Here is a 16,252-nt window from a genome sequence, read left to right as displayed (position 1 = left end):
CCTGTCTGAACCATCTTCATGATCATTGGTATGTTTGAGTCCATTGTTGCAGTCATTGTGCTGTACTTTCCAGCCTAGGGCCTCATCTCCCAGCACTATATCAAACAGTATCCTATTGTGAAATTCATAAGGTTTTCATTGGCTAATTTTCACAAGTAGATCTTCAAGCTATTTTTCCAAGGTTGTCTTAGCCTGGAAGCTTCGCTAAAACCTGTCCACCATGGTATTTGAAATAGAGGTGTCATAGCTTCCAACTTCTTAGTAACACTCAAGCCACCACAGTACCACAAACTGACAGATGTGTGGTGGCCATGACTAGAACACTCATAGTGTGCTGTTTACTCCACACATATTATTTAATCTTCTTATATTATCACCCTGCTATGGACTGAATTATGTACCCCAAAGTACATGTTGTAAATCCTAACCTCTATGCCAGTGGTTATAATCCCATATGTGAAAGAGTTGTCTTTGTTATATTAATTAGGCAGAATTAGATAGGGTGTGTCTTGAGTCAATCTCTTTTGAGATATAAAAGAGATTAAACAAGCAAGCAAATGAGCAAAGACGGGGTCAGATAGGTGCCAAGACACGTGGAGATCACCAAGGAACCAGGAAGCAGAAGCTGAAGAAACAAGGACCAGCCTCCAGAGCCAACAGAGAAAGAAAACCTTCCTCTAGAGCTGAGCACCCTGAATTTGGACTTTTAGCCTCCTAAACTGTGAGATAATAAACTTCTGTTTGTTAAAACCACTCACTGTCATAGCAGCACTAGATAACTAAGACACACCTCATTCCACAGGACGGCACATGAATAGCAGTCAGGGCTTGGGTTCAGGTATGTCTGATAACAAAGTCTACACTCTAAAGTCCTCCATCCTGCCTCACTACTCCAAGAGGGTCTGATTTCAACTGTAGCAAACTTGTCTTACAGTCTTAAAAATAGCATAGGAAATTGCTAAGGCTTCTGGCAAATGCCTTTCTAGACAGGTCAGTTGTTATTAGTCTAGATGGTTTTTACCATTATAATATCTTAAAAAACATCACTCCCCCTGTATGACATTCTTTGATTTTACAAACAGCGTCATATGTTACTACCTCATTTGGTCCTCACAACAAATGCTCATCCTTCAAGGCCCAACCATCCTCTCCTCCAGGAAACCCTCTCTGACTGCCTCCAACAGAGAGGGTCCCCATCCTCAGCCCTATAGACCACCCTGCTGTGGTTCTTTCAGGCTGTATTGTTATTATCTGTTCCTGAGAGTAGCAACCAAATCTTGTTCTCTACCAGCGCTGAGCACTCTGCCTGGCTCACAACAGGGTCTCTATAAATGTTTGTGAGTGAAGGAGCACCATTAAGCACTATGCAGGTTCCTGGAGGGCAAATGACTCATTCAAGGTCCAAAAGCAAAGGCAGGATTAGAACTCAGAGTTCTTCACGTCAACTCCCCACAAGGTTTTTCCCATCACACTTGCTTTGAGTTCAGCCATTTCAGGAAGTTTGAGCCCTGTCTGGTGATGAGGATGCTAAAAATGAATGGATGATGAAAATGAAAACATGATGTACCAAAACTGATGGGATGCAGCTGCAGCAATGTTTAGAAGGAAATGTATAGCTGGAAATACCTACCTTAAAAAAGAATGGTCTCAAATGAACAACCTAAATTTCTTCCTTAAAACACTGAAAAAAGAAGAGCAAACTAAACGCAAAGGAAGCAGAAGAAAGGAAATAATGAATATTAGAGCAGGAAATAATAAAGATTAGCACAGAAATCAATGAAATGGAAAATAGGAAAACACTAAAGAAAACAACAAAACCAAAGTTGGTTTTGTCTTTAAAAATTTCTACAGAAGTGACAAACCTCTATCTAGACTAAGAAAAATGGAAGACTCAAATTACTAAAACCAGGAATGAAGGAGGGGGCATTACTACTGGCCTTACAGAAATGAAAAGGACTATAAGGGAATACAGGCACATGCCAACAAATTAGATAACTAAGATGAAATGGAAAAATTCCTAGAAAGACACAAACTATCAAAACTTACTCAAGAAATAGACACTCTGGATACACCTACAACAAGTAAAGCAATCAAATTAGTAACAAAAACATTACCCACAAAGAAAAGCCCAGATCCAGATAGCTTCACTGGTGAATTCTACCAAACATTTAAAGAAGAATGAATACCAATTCTTCACAAACTCTTCCAAAAAATAGAAGAGGAAGGAACATTTTCCAACTCACTGTCTGAGGCCCAAATTACTCTGATATTAAAACCAGACCAAAACATGACCAAAAAAGAAAACTACATACCAATATCTCTTTTGAATATAGATGTAAAAATCCTCAACAAAATACTAGAAAAAGAATCCAACAATATATAAAACGGGTTGTACACCTTGACCAAATGGGATTTATCCCGGGAATGCAAATTTGATTTAATATCTGAAAATCAATTCATGTAATATACCATATCAATAGAATAAAGGACAAACACCATACAACCATCTCAATAGATGCAGAAAAAGCATTTGACAAAATTCAACCCCCTTCATGATAAAAAACGCTCAACAAATTAGGAATAGAGGAGAATGTCCTCAACCTGATAAAGGGAATCAAAACCAGACAATGTTTTATTCTGTGGTAAATGGGTCACCATGATGCAGAGCTGACTTGATGGCAACCAAAAAAAAAAACCCCACTGCTAAATCATACTTAATGATGAAAGTCTGAATGCTTTCCTCCCAAAAGCAGGATCAAGACAAGGATGTTTTGCTTTTGCCATGTCTACTCAACATCGTACTTGAGGTCCCAGCGAGGGCAATTAGGCAAGAAAATGAGATAAAAAGAATCCAGATTGGAAAGGAAGAAGTAAAACTATCTGTATTTAATTCACTTTTTCTACCAGATCTCTTTGGCATGGTGGCAGGGTTTAATTCATTTCAATCACACTTACTCATTGCCTTAAGAGACATGAAGTCCTGTGCAGGTATCTGGGGACACAGAAATGAATCAGATATGGGGCCTGTCTGTAAAGAGCCTCTAGTCTGTTTGGTTTGGACACATCATTAGGAAAGACCGTTTGCTAGAATAGGACATCATTGTTGATTTAGAGTCAAGAAAAACTAGGGAAACCCTCAATGATATAGATTGACACAGTAGCTACAACAATGGGCTCAAACATAACAACAATCGTGAAGATGGCACAGGACTGGGCAACACTTCATTCTGTTATACAAAAGATCTCCATGAGTTAGGGCTGGCTAACAATAACAACAAGTCTGTTTGAGGAGATGAGACTGATAAACACATGTAAAACGAGTTGGAAAGTGACCATAGCTCCATATGAGAATGCAGATAAGGAGGGCCTATGGCAGCTCAGAAGAAAGGTGGTCACTTCTAGTTGGGGCCAGACCAAGGGAGTCTCCTGGAGATGGGGCTTTGAAGGTGAGCCTTGAATGTTGGGAAGGATTTCACCACGCTAACAGAACAGCAAGAATAAGGTTGCCTGGTCATAAAGACCCACGACACGTTCAAGCACCAGGATCTGCCCAGAGTGACTACTACGGGGTGTGGTGAGTGAGGGAAGAGGCGGCAGATGGGTCTAGGTAAATCAGCTGCAGCCCAAAATGCCACACTTATGAAGTGGGGTTTTAGTCTGCCATGCGGGAAACCTTTGAAGGTTTTTTGAGCACAGAGGAGATGTGAGGACAGAGGAGCTCATTTGGATACAGAGATCCACCAGAACTGCTTCCTAGCTTCCTAACATCCATAAATTTGCCAGATGATAAGAATTCTGGGGAAGCTTTTTAAATGTAGAACCCAGCCCAGGGTACAGGAGATTTTGACTTGGTCATCATGGGACGCATTGGTGGGTGTCTGCAGGGAGAGGGCACAAGTGTGGTTTTGATTGCACAGGTCAGGGCTAGGCCTTATCTCACTCTATCTATCCAAGCTCTCCAGCTCCTGTGTGTGAAACCCTACAGCCTTCAGTTTTGTCAGGAGCAGGAGCCTATTTGCAGAAAAGAGTACCTATGGCAATTAGTTTCAAATTGCTGCATGATCTCTCACAGTTGTCGATGGAAGCTGCAGTGGCCAATAGAAACTGCTCATTAGTGCCCCTCCTCAAGCAGAGCCCAGGGCAGGTACCATACCTGTCATACCTCTGCTGTGGGGTGGTAGGTAAAGCATGGGGATATTTCCTGTGTTGTGATGTGTGGGAGGATCAATGGAGAAATGTGACTTCATAGGCGAAAACTCTACAGAGCCAATTCTTTTGGGCCAATGAACCCAGCCCAAGACTCACGGGACTATGGCCCTCTCCTCTGTCCCCTTACTTAGCTTCTTAGGTAGAAGAAAGAGGCAGCCTAACCAAATGGCTCGAACTTTGGCCTGGTGTTATCACTTTTCCTGAGAAACTTAAAAGTGGTCAAGCAATTCAAAGGTCTTTTATGGCCCAGAGGACAAAAGTCACCTCTAGCTATTAGCCACTGATTAGCCCTCACCACACCTTGGGCAAGATCCTTGCCCCAGTTTTAGAGGTAGTGAAACTGAAGTCTCAGGATTATCCCAGCAGGTCCCTGTAAAATATCAAGATGTTTTATCAGACTTCCCAGCAGGCTTGTTCAAAGAGAGAGGGCTTCTAAACTCATACCCATTAAAGTTGTGGGTGCTGGGGTAGAGAAGCAGAACTCAATGTCCTGTCCCTCAGAGGACAAATTTACATTTAAAGCCAGGATTTCTAGGAATGGAAATGGCGATCTATATCAAGGACTTTAAAAAGGTCTAGACTATTTGGTCCAGCAATTTCATTTCTGGGAATCTTTCCTAAGGAATTAATCCTCAGTATAGACTTTTTTTTTTTTTATAGACAAGGCTCTTGACACATAATAGGGATTGAATTGTGTCCTTTCAAAGTATGTGTCAACTTGGCTAGGCCATGAGTCCCAATATTGTGTGGTTGTCTACCACTTTGTGATCTGACGTGATTATCTTATGTGTTGTAAAACCTACCTCTATGATGTTTTTTTTTTTTTATGATGTTAAGGAGGCAGGATTAGAGGCAGTTATGTTAATAAGGCAGGATTCAACCTGCAGGATTAGGTTGTACCTCGAGTCAATCACTTTCTAGATATAAAAGAGAGAAATGAGTAGACAGGAGAGGGACCTCACACCACCAAGAAAGAAGAGCCAGAAGCAGAGCATGTCCTTTGGACTCGGGGTCTCTGCACTGAGAAGTAACTAGACCAGGGGAAGACTGACAACAAGGACCTTCCCCCAGCATTGACAGAGACAAAAAGTTTTCCCTGGAGCTGGTGCTTGAATTTGGACTTCTAGCCTTCTAGACAGTGAGAAAATAAATTTCTGTTTGTTAAAGCCATCCACCTGTGGAATTTTTTTTACAGCAGCACTGGAAAACTAAGACAACACAAAAGTATTCAACACAGAATTATTCATGCTAGCTGAAAAGTGAAATCAACCGTGTCTATATTAACCAGTTGCCATCAAATCGATTCCAACTCATGGCAACCCCTTGTGTGTCAGAGTAGAACTGTGCTTCATAAAGTTTTCAATAGGCTGATTTTTTAGAAGTAGACTGACAGGTCTTTCTTCCAAGGTGCCTCTGTGTGGACTCAAACCTCCATCCTTTTGGTTAGTTGCTGAACACATTAACTGTTTGCACCACCCAGAGATTCCATGTCTACGTGAGCAATAGACAAACTGCTAACATTTATTGCATCAGGCTGTTGGCAAAGTATTTTACCTGCTAATAGCACAGAAGAGCCAGAGTTTATAGGAACATTAAAAAAAACAACAACATCTATTTGAATGGTTTTTATTTTTAAAAAAAGGATAAAATTGATATACGGGATGATCACAACCATACAAAGCAACTAATAATAAAAACTACTCAGAGATTTATTTTTAAAGACTTCAGAGAAATGTCCCCAAAATATTACAGAGGTTCTCTTTAGGTATGAGGAGTATGAGTGTTTTGCGAATTTGGGAGTGGGGGTTGTTTCTACTTTTTTCTACTTTCCAGTAGTGGTTAAAAGCTCAGGCTGCTAACCAAAAGGTTAGCAGTTCATATTCACCAGGTGCACCTTGGAAACCCTATGGGGCAGTTCTACTCCGTCCTATAGGGTCGCTATGAGTCAGAATTGACTCAATGGCACACAACAACAACAATAACTGAATTATATATTTTTATAATTCAGGGAAGAAAGTAAAATTGTACAATTGACAATGCAAAAGGATGGCTCTCAAATGGAAGGATTTCAGGCAATGGAGAAGGTATCTGGGAGCAGTAAGGACCTTGCTGTGGCAGTCCCCTGCAGACCTTGGAAATTACTGGAAGTTTCTAACTGGCCCACTGTGACCTAGCATCACCTCAGAAATATTTAGAGAACAGCAGAGCAGAGAAGCCAAAATGAGGAAAGAAAACAAACCCCATGAGAATGTTCCAAACCTTTGGTCCTGGATCATGAGGACAACTCAGAAAAAGTGTTCAATGACATGTTTAGAGACAGGGAGGCTGGGGGAATCTGTTTCCCTCTTCCCTCTGCAGGCTGGGAAGTGACAGTCAAATATCAGTGTCCTTCATGGTGGCCACATGGGGGCCAGGGAAGATGGTCCAATAGCTGGCCCACTCCTCAACCTCTATAAGCTCTCCTCCCTGCCACCCCCCATTCTTAAAAGTGGACAATTGATGCTTGCTCACCCTAATATAAAACATGAACATAAATTCTTTTGAAAGCTTAATTTTTATTTTATGACATACTATCAAATACCATGCAGTTGGACAAACACAGCTTCAAAGCAGGCCCCATATCCTTCCTAGAGAGGAATCTGGACTCACCCTGCCCCTCTGTCCTGCCCTAGTTTTTTATCAGAGTCCTGAGGGTTGAGGACTATAGCAGACGGCTTGGCAGCCTGGACAGGCCATCTGAGGGGAGCAGGAGAGTCAGGGCCCAGGGGCTGGGTCAGCGAGGCTGCTGTGGAGATCAGGGTCGGAGGTGAAGGGTCCAGGGCTCCGTGAAGGTCAAGATCAGGCCAGCACTGCTTCACCAGCTGCCTATCACCCATGGCTTTGTATTTTAAAAGCTAATTATTTATAAGCTTTTCCCAACAAAAAATAAGACATCGTTATAGAAAATTTAATTTATAAAAAAAAGAGATTAGAAAATATCTAAAGGACCTTTAAAAAAATTATGAATATATTTTCCCTTTAAAAGAAAGCTAGGCAGAGCATTCTGCTTTTACTGTAAACATTTCTGTATAGTTTGAAAGTTCTAAGGAATATCTGCCATTTTTACATGTTAAGGAATGTTCATTGTTAGAGAAAATTTGGAAGATATAAAAAAGGGTAGAAACAAACAAAAAACTGTTATATTTAGATAATCTTTTATTTTACGTTTCAGAAGCTGTTTTTATGACATAAACCAGGTACTCTGGAAACAATATACATATCTGAAAGTAAAAAAACCAAATCCGTAGCCATCAAATCAATTTTGACATGTAATGACCCTACAGGACAGAGTAGAACTGATCCATAGGGTTTGCAAAACTGTAATCTTCATGGAAGCAGACTGCCACATCTTTCTCCCACGGAGCAGCTGGTGGGTTTGAGCCGCTGACCTTTGGGTTAACAGCTGAGCATTGAATCACGGCCGCACCAGGGCTCCTTTATTTGAAAGTGTATGGTACCAAATTGAAAAGGTACAGAGATGGATACCTGCAGTGAAAAATTGATCTCCCGCCCTCCTTCTCCCAGGTTCTCTTCCTAGAAAAAAATCATTCTTGCTGCTTTTTCCTCATTTTGGCAGGAAGCATCTTTGCATTTGAAAATGTATGTGAATACGTGTTTTAGTGAATGTGTGGGGGGCGGTGTGTGTATGCACGTGTGTGGCCACATTAATCATGACACTCTGTCCTGAACTTGGCTTTTTACACAGTATATCTTGGGAATTTTTCCACAGGACACATAAAGAGTTTGTTGGTTGCTGGGCCTTGCCCCTACTGACCTAAAGAGTCTTTGTTGATGTCTAGCCAGGCACCATCACAACTTCCAGCCACAATGCAGCCTCCAAATGGATGGGAGATACAAGAGGGGATTCGAGGGTTCCCTTCTTTCCTTTCTTCCTTTCCTTTCCTTCTTGCTTGCTTGCTTTTTAAAATCTAAATGACTTATTGTGGCTTTTATTCACTCTGATTATTAATGAAAAATATGCTTATTTTACAATATTCAGATAGTACAAAAAGATAAGAGAGGAAATCATAAATTGTACTGTTACCTCCCCCCAAAAAACCACAATTAACATTTGCCCTCCCAGTTATTTTTTAAACTGCATATACACACAATTTTTTCCACAATTTTAACCAATTTAAATAGTACATACAATTCAGTAGCGTTCAGTACATTCACAATGTTGTGCAATTATCACCACCGTTTAGTTCCAGAATTTTTCATCACCCCAAAAGGAAACCCCATACCCATTAAGCAGTCACTCCAGATTCCCCTCTCCCTCCAGCCCCTGGCAACCACTAATCTGCTTTTGGTCCCTCTGAATTTGTCTGTTCTCGGTATTTCACGTAACAGAATCACACAGTATGTGGCCTTCTGTTGCTGGCTTATTCCGCTCAGCATAAGTTTTCAGGATTTATCCATGCTGCAGCATGTATTAGAACTCCATTTCTCTTTATGGCTCAACAATATTCCATTGCGTGGATATGCCATATTTTATTTATCCATTTGTTGATGGACACTTGGGTTGTTTCAATCTTTTGGAATTATAATTAACATTGCTGTACAATATCTTCTTCAGTCCAACCTTTCAGCTCTATTGGGTGAATACCTAGGAGTGGAATTGCTGGGTCATATGGTAATCCTCCACCATGCATCTGTCGGTTTGTCATATTATGGTGGCTTGTGTTTTGCTGTGATGCTGGAAGCTTTGCCACCAGTATTTCAAATACCAGCAGGTTCACCCTTGGTGGACAGGTTTCAGCTGAGCTTGCAGACTAAAACAGACTAAGAAGAAGGACCTGGCAGCCTACTTCTCAAAAAATTGTTATTGTTGTTGTTGTTAGCTGCTGTCAAGTCAGTTCCAACTCATAGCTACCCTATGTACAACAGAATAAAACACTACCCGGTGCTGTGCCATCCTCACAATTGTTGTTATGCTTACGCCCATTGCTGCAGCCACTGTTTCAATCCATCTCATTCAAGGTCTTCGTCTTCTTCGCTGACCCTCTACTTTACCAAGCATAATGTCCTTCTCCAAGAGCTGATCCCTCCTGATAATGTGTCCAAAGTATGTGAGGTGTAGTCTCACCATCCTTGCTTCTAAGGAGTATTCTGGTTGTACATCTTCCAAGACAGACTTGTTCATTCTTTTGGCAGTCCATGGTATATCCAGTATTCTTCTCCAATGCTACAATTCAAAGGCATCAATCTTTCGTCAGTGTTCCTTGCTCATCATCCAGCTTTCATATGCATAGGAGGCAACTGAAAACACCATGGCTTGGGTCAGGTGCACCTCAGTTGTCAAGGTGACGTCTTTGCTTTTCAACACTTTAAAGAGGTCTTTTGCAGCAGATTTGCCCAATGCACTGTGTCTTTCAATTTCTTGACTGCTGCTTCCATGGGCGTTGATTGTGGAACCAAGGAAAATTAAATCCTTGACAACTTCATTCTTTTCCCCATTTATCATGATGTTGCTTCTTGGTCCAGTTGTGAGGATTTTTACATGGAGATGTAATCCATACTGAAGGCTGTGGTCTTTGATCTTCATCAGTAAGTGCTTCAAGTCCTCTTCACTTGCAGCAAGCAAGGTTGTGTGGTCTGCATAACACAGGTTGTTAATGAGTCTTCCTCCAAACCTCTTGCCCTGTTCTTCACGTAGTCCAGCTTCTTAGATTATTTGTTCAGCATACAGGTTGAATAGGTATGGTGAAAGAATACAATCCTGATACACACCTTTCCTGACTTTAAACCACTCAGTATCCCCTTGTTCTCTTCAAATGACTGCCTCTTGATCTATGTAAAAGTTCCTCGTGAGCACAATTAAGTGTTCTGGAATTTTCATTCTTCACAATGTTATCCATAATTTGTTATGATCCACACAGTGGAATGCCTTTGCATAAACATCTTTCTGGTATTCTCTGCTTTCAGCCAGGATCCATCTGACATCAGCAATGATATCCCTGGTTCCATGTCCTCTTTTGAATCTGGCTTAAATTTCTGGCAGTTCCCTGTTGATATACTGCTGTAGCTGCTTTTGAATGATCTTCAGCAAAATTTTGCTTGCACATGATATAAATACTATTATTCAATAATTTCTGCATTCGAGGGGGTCACCTTTCTTTGGAATAGACATAAATATGGATCTCTTCCAGTTGGTTGGCCAGGTAGCTATCTTCCAAATTTCTTGGCATAGATGAGTGAGCACTTCCAGTCCTGCATCTGTTTGTTGAAACATCTCAGTTGGTATTCGGTCAATTTCCTGGAGCCTAGTTTTTCACCACTGGCTTCAGTGCAGCTTAGACTTCTTCCTTTAGTACCATTGGTTCTTGCAAAAATGGCACCTCCTGAAATGGCTAAATGTTGACCAATTCTTTTTGGTATAGTGACTCTTCGTATTCCTTCCATTTTCTTTTGATGCTTCCTGAGTTGTTTGATACTTCCCCAGTAGAATCCTTCAATAATGCAACTCAAGGCTTGAATTTTTTCTTCAGTTATTTCAGCTTGAGAAATGCAGAGTGTGTTCTTCCCTTTTGGTTTTCCATCTCCAGGCCTTTGCACATGTCATTATAATACTTTACTTTGTCTTCTTGAGCCACCCTTTGAAACTTTCTGTTTAACCCTTTTACTTCATTGTTTCTTCCTTTCGCTTTAGCTAATCGATGTTCAAGAGCAAGTTTCAGAGTCTCTTCTGACATCCATTTTGGTCTTTTGTTTCTTTCTTGTCTTTTTAATGACCTCTTTTTTTTTTTTTTTTCGCTTTCTTCATGTATTACGTCCTTGATGTCATTCCACAACTTATCTGGTCTTCCGTCATTAGAGTTCAACGTGTCAAATCTATTCCTGAGATGGTCTCTAAATTCAGGTGGGATATACTCAAGGTCATACTTTGGTTCTGTTGGGCTTGTTCTAATTTTCCTCAGTTTCAACTTGAACTTGCATATGAGCAATTGATGGTCTGTTCTGCAGTCAGGCCCTGGCCTTGTGCTGACTGATGATATTGAGCTTTTCCATTGTCTTTCTAAAAAAAAACTTGCTGTGAAAATCTTCTGAATAGCACCAGAACATTGTCTGATATAATGCTGGAAGATGAGCCCCTCAGGTTGGAAGGCACTCAAAAGATGACTGGGGAAGAGAGGCCTTCTCCAAGTAGAGTCAACCTTAATGACGTGGACGGAGGCAAGTTTTCAGGACCTTTGTTTGCTGATGTGGCATGACTCAAAAAGAGAAGAAACAGTTTCAAGCATCTGCTAGTAACTGAAACGTGGAATGTACAAAGTATGAAAGTTGCTCTTGAACATAGAGCAGTTAAAGTGAAAGGAAGAAATGATGAAGTCAAAAAACTGAACAGCAGATTTCAAAGGGCGGCTGGAGAAGACAAAGTAAAGTATTGTAATGACATGTGCTAAGACCTGGAGATAGAAAACCTAAAGGGAAGAACACAGTCTGCATTTCTCAAGCTGAAAGAACTGAAGAAAAAATTCAAGCATCATGTTCCAATATTGAAAGATTCTACAAGGGAAATTTTAAACAATGTCAGAAGCATCAAAAGAAGGTGAAAAAATACACAGAGTCAATGTACCAAAAATAATCGTTCGACATTCAACCATTTCAGGGGGTAACATATAGTTAAGAATCAATAATACTGAAGGAAGAAGTCTAAGCTGTGTTGAAGGCACTGGCAAAAAACAAGGCTCCAGGAATTGGCAGAATACTAATTGAGATGTTTCAACAAACAGATGCAGTGCTGGCAGTGCTCACTCATCTATGCCTAGAAATTTGGAAGACAGCTACCTGGCCAACTGACTGGAAGAGATCCATATTTGTACCCATTCCAAAGAAAAGAGATCCAACAGAATTTGTAAATTTTTGAAAAATGTCATTAATATACACAAGTAAAATTTTGTTGAAGATCATGCAAAAGCGGTTGCAACAGTACATTGACAGGGATCTGCCAGAAATTCAAGCCAGATTTAGAAGAGGATGTGGAACAAGGAATATCATTGCCCATGTCAGGTGGATCATGGCTGAAAGCAGAGAATACCAGAAAGATGTTTGCCTGTGTTTTGTTGACTATACAAAGGCAGTCGACTGTGTGAATCCTAACAAATTATGGATAACATTGGGAAGAATGGGAATTTCAGAATGCTTAATTGTGCTCATGAGGAACCTGTACTCAGACTAAGAGGCAGTCGCTTGAACAGAACAAGGGGATACTGTGTGGTTTAAAGTCAGGAATGGCGTGCGTCAGAGTTGTATCCTTTCACCATACTTATTCAGTCTGCATGCTGAGTAGATAATCAGAGAAGCTGGACTATATAAAGAGGAGGACAGCATCAGGATTGGAGGAAGACTCATTAACAGCCTGCATTAAGCAGATGACACGCCCTTGCTTGCTGAAAGTAAAGAGGACTTGAAGCACTTACTAATGAAGATCAAAGACCACAGCCTTGTGGACTGCACCTCAACATAAAGAAAACAAAAATCCTCACAACTGGACCAATAAGCAACATTATGCTAAACGGAGAAAAGATTGAAGTTGTCAAGGATTTCATTTTACTTGGATCTACAATCAACGCCCATGGAAGCAGCAGTTAAGAAATGAGAGGATACGTTGCATTGGGTAAATCTGCCGCCAAGAGACCTCTTTAAAGTGTTAAATAGCAAAGATGTCACTTTAAGAACTAAGATGCTCCTGCTCCAAGCCATGATATTTTAAATTGCTTCGTATGCATACGAAAGCTGGACAATGAATAAGGAAGACCAAAGAAGAGTTGATAACTTTCAACTATGGTGTTGGCAAAGAATATCGAATATACCATGGACTGCTAGAAGAATGAACAAATTTGTCTTAGAAAAAAGTACAGCCAGAATGCTCCTTAGAAGCAAGTATGGTGAGACTTCGTCTCACATACTTTGGACATGTTATCAGGAGGGACCAGTCCTTGGAGAAGGACATCATCCTAGGTAAAATAGAGGGTCAGGAAAAAAGAGGAAGACCCTCAGTGAGACGAACTGACACAGTGGCTGCAACCATGGACTCAAACATAGTGAAGACTGTGATGATGGGGCAGGACTGAGCCGTGTTTCGTTCTGTTGTACCTAGGGTCGCTATGAGTTGGAATCAACTCCATGGTACCTAACAGGAACAGCAACATGATAATTCTGTGTTTAACATTTAGAGGAGCTTCCAACTGTTTCCCACAGCAGTTGTACCATTTTACATTTCCACCATCAAAGCACAAGAGTTCCAATTGCTCCCCATTTGCCTTAACACATATTATTTTCTGTTTTGCTTTTATTAGAGCTGTGGAGCCCTGGTTAAGAGCTTCCACTCTTAACCAAAAAGTTGGCAGTTCAAATCCGCCAGACACTCCTTGGAAACCCTTTGGGGTAGTTCTACTCTGTTCTGTAGTGTCTCTATCAGTTGGAAGGGATTTGATGGCAATGTGTGTATGTGTATGTGTGTGTGGTATTATAGCTCTACTAGTGGGTATGATTTAGTATCTTATTGAGCTTTCGATTTGCATTTTCTTAATGACAAATGACTTTGAACGTCTTTTCATGTCCTTATTAGCTATCTTTATATCTTCTTTGGAGAAATGTCTATTCAAGTACTTTGTACATTTTTTAGTTGGGTTGTTTGTCTTTTTGTTGTTGAGCTGTGCTCTTTATATATTCTGACCTTTGTCAGATACAGGATTTGCAAAAATTTTTCCCATTCTATAGGCTGTCTTTCCTCTTTCTTCGTGATGTCCTTTGATGCACAGGAATTTTTATTCTTGATGAAGTTCAATTTACCTATTTTTAATTTTGTTGCTTGTGCTTTTGGTGTCACAGCTATGAAGTCAATGCCAAATCCAAGGTCGTGAAGATTTACTCCTATGTTTTCTTCTAAGAGTTTTATACTTTTGTCTCTTATATTTAGGTCTTTGATCCTTTTTGAGCTAATTTCTGTATATTTTTGTTTCAATGCCATTTGTAGAAGGGACTATGCTTTACTCATTGAATGGTCTTGGCACCCTAGTTGAAAACCAAGACCATAAATGTATGGGTTTATTTCTGGACTTTCAATTCTATTCCCTAGATGTATACGTATTTCTGTTTATCCGTATGCCAGTAACACATGATTTTGATTACTGTAGCTTTGTAGTAAGTTTTGAGATCAGGAAGTATGAATCCTCCCACTTTGTTCTTCTTTTTCAAGGTTGTTTTATCCATTAGGGGTCCCTTGAATTCCTTATGAACTTTAAAATCAACTTTTCCATTTCTGCAAAATGGAATTTGTGGGATTTGGGAATTTTGATAGGGATTGCATTAAATCTGTCTATTGCTTTGGGGAATATTGCCATGTTAACAATATTAAATCTTTCAATACATGAACATGGGATGTCTTTTCATTTATTTAGGTCTTTATTAATTTCTTTCAGCAATTTCTTTAGTTTCAGTATACAATTCTCACACCTCCTTGGCTAAATTTATTCCTAAGTATTTTGACCTTTATTGTACACAATTTTTTAAATTAACTTTTTAAAAAAAAAAAAAAAACTTAGCCTATTATAGACGTCTTTCCATGTCAGTGGCATATAGGGTTACCGAAACATTTTATGGCACTTTATGGATATACCACAATTGGTTTTAATAGTCCTTATTATTGAATGTCTAGCTTATCCATCAGAAATAAAAATGCAATGAGCATTTTATAATGTACATTTTTGCACTTATCCAGTTATTTCTTTTGGATGAATTCCCAGAAGTGGGCCAATTAGGTCAAAGAAGAGGCTTACTTTTAAAATTTTGATGCACGCTGCCAAAGAGTCCTCCAAAATATCAGACCAACTCCCACTCCGAACAGCAGTGGCTGAGGTGCCTATTCCCTACACAGGGTCCAAATCACTTCTTCCCAGTGTCACTTCCATAGGAGTGTACAGGGGCCCTTACATGTTTTTTCACTGGGCGGAAACTCTGAACAAGATAATAGTCCCAATCAACAGAGAGGTCGTCCTCTTAGACCTGGAAGGGTCTCTAGCAAACTTTTATTGGACCTTTCATTGTAAAGACAAGTTTTTAATTTTTTGTGTGTTATTTGTTTCTCCATCTACACTGTTAAGTTGCATGTGGCCAGCAACTACATCTGACTTGTTCATGGTATATGCTCAATGTCTTGGTACCCTTGTTGAATGCCTGGCAAAGGGGAGTTCTCGGAAGATGTTGCATATCATAAGATGGGGGACAAGAAAGATTACCACAAGTTAAAAATCCCTAAGAGTAAGAACAGTGTCTGTTGCTCCCTTTTGTGTCTCCAACACTAGCACAGTCTCTAGCACATAGCAACTGCTCAGTAAGTATTTGTTGAATGAATGAATGGAAGTGCCTGGCTTTAGAGTATCAATGGTGGGAACAGACCTGAAGAGTCCTAATCTAGTGTTTTTCTGCCTGCTGCACCCTCTTACTCATTTTTATTCTAACATTTACACTGGATTTCCACCTTTGTGGTCCCTTGTTTCTGTGCTTCAGCTAAACAGCCACATTTCTGCTGCCAAGGAGACAAGCATGGGAGATCACCTGTCAGCAGCTCTGAAGTCTCTTCTAACACCCTCGAATGATTTTTCCACTGGCAAGGACCAGGAAGGGAATTTCCCCATGCGTGCCCAACTCAGGCCCATCTGTGCCCACTTTGCTTGGATGGTGTTTTGTGGGCTGGAGTCAGCAGGACAGCTATTTTTGACTAAGTGGTAACCTAATCTTACATAACCCTTGGTGATTCAGGCCAAGGTCATTCGGCTTAGCGCATGAAAGGCACTTCGGACACCAGTGATCCCCCTTCTCTAGAGCCCCTCGAGTGGCCTGGAACTGGGAGGGTAGTGCCCACTATGGTGGTTCTGGGCCTCCGCCGCAAAGCCCAGCTAGGACCTTCGGAGCACAACACTGCTTCTGCGGCAACTCCTGTGAGAATTCCCCAGATGTGTTGTTCCCAATCATTCCTGGCTCTTGGGTACAGTTAAGAACA

The sequence above is a fragment of the Loxodonta africana genome, chromosome 2, assembly GCF_030014295.1.
Source record: "Loxodonta africana isolate mLoxAfr1 chromosome 2, mLoxAfr1.hap2, whole genome shotgun sequence".
Lineage (NCBI taxonomy): Eukaryota > Metazoa > Chordata > Mammalia > Proboscidea > Elephantidae > Loxodonta > Loxodonta africana.
The sequence above is the reverse complement of the archived record's forward strand: the minus strand, read 5'-3'. Positions refer to the sequence as shown.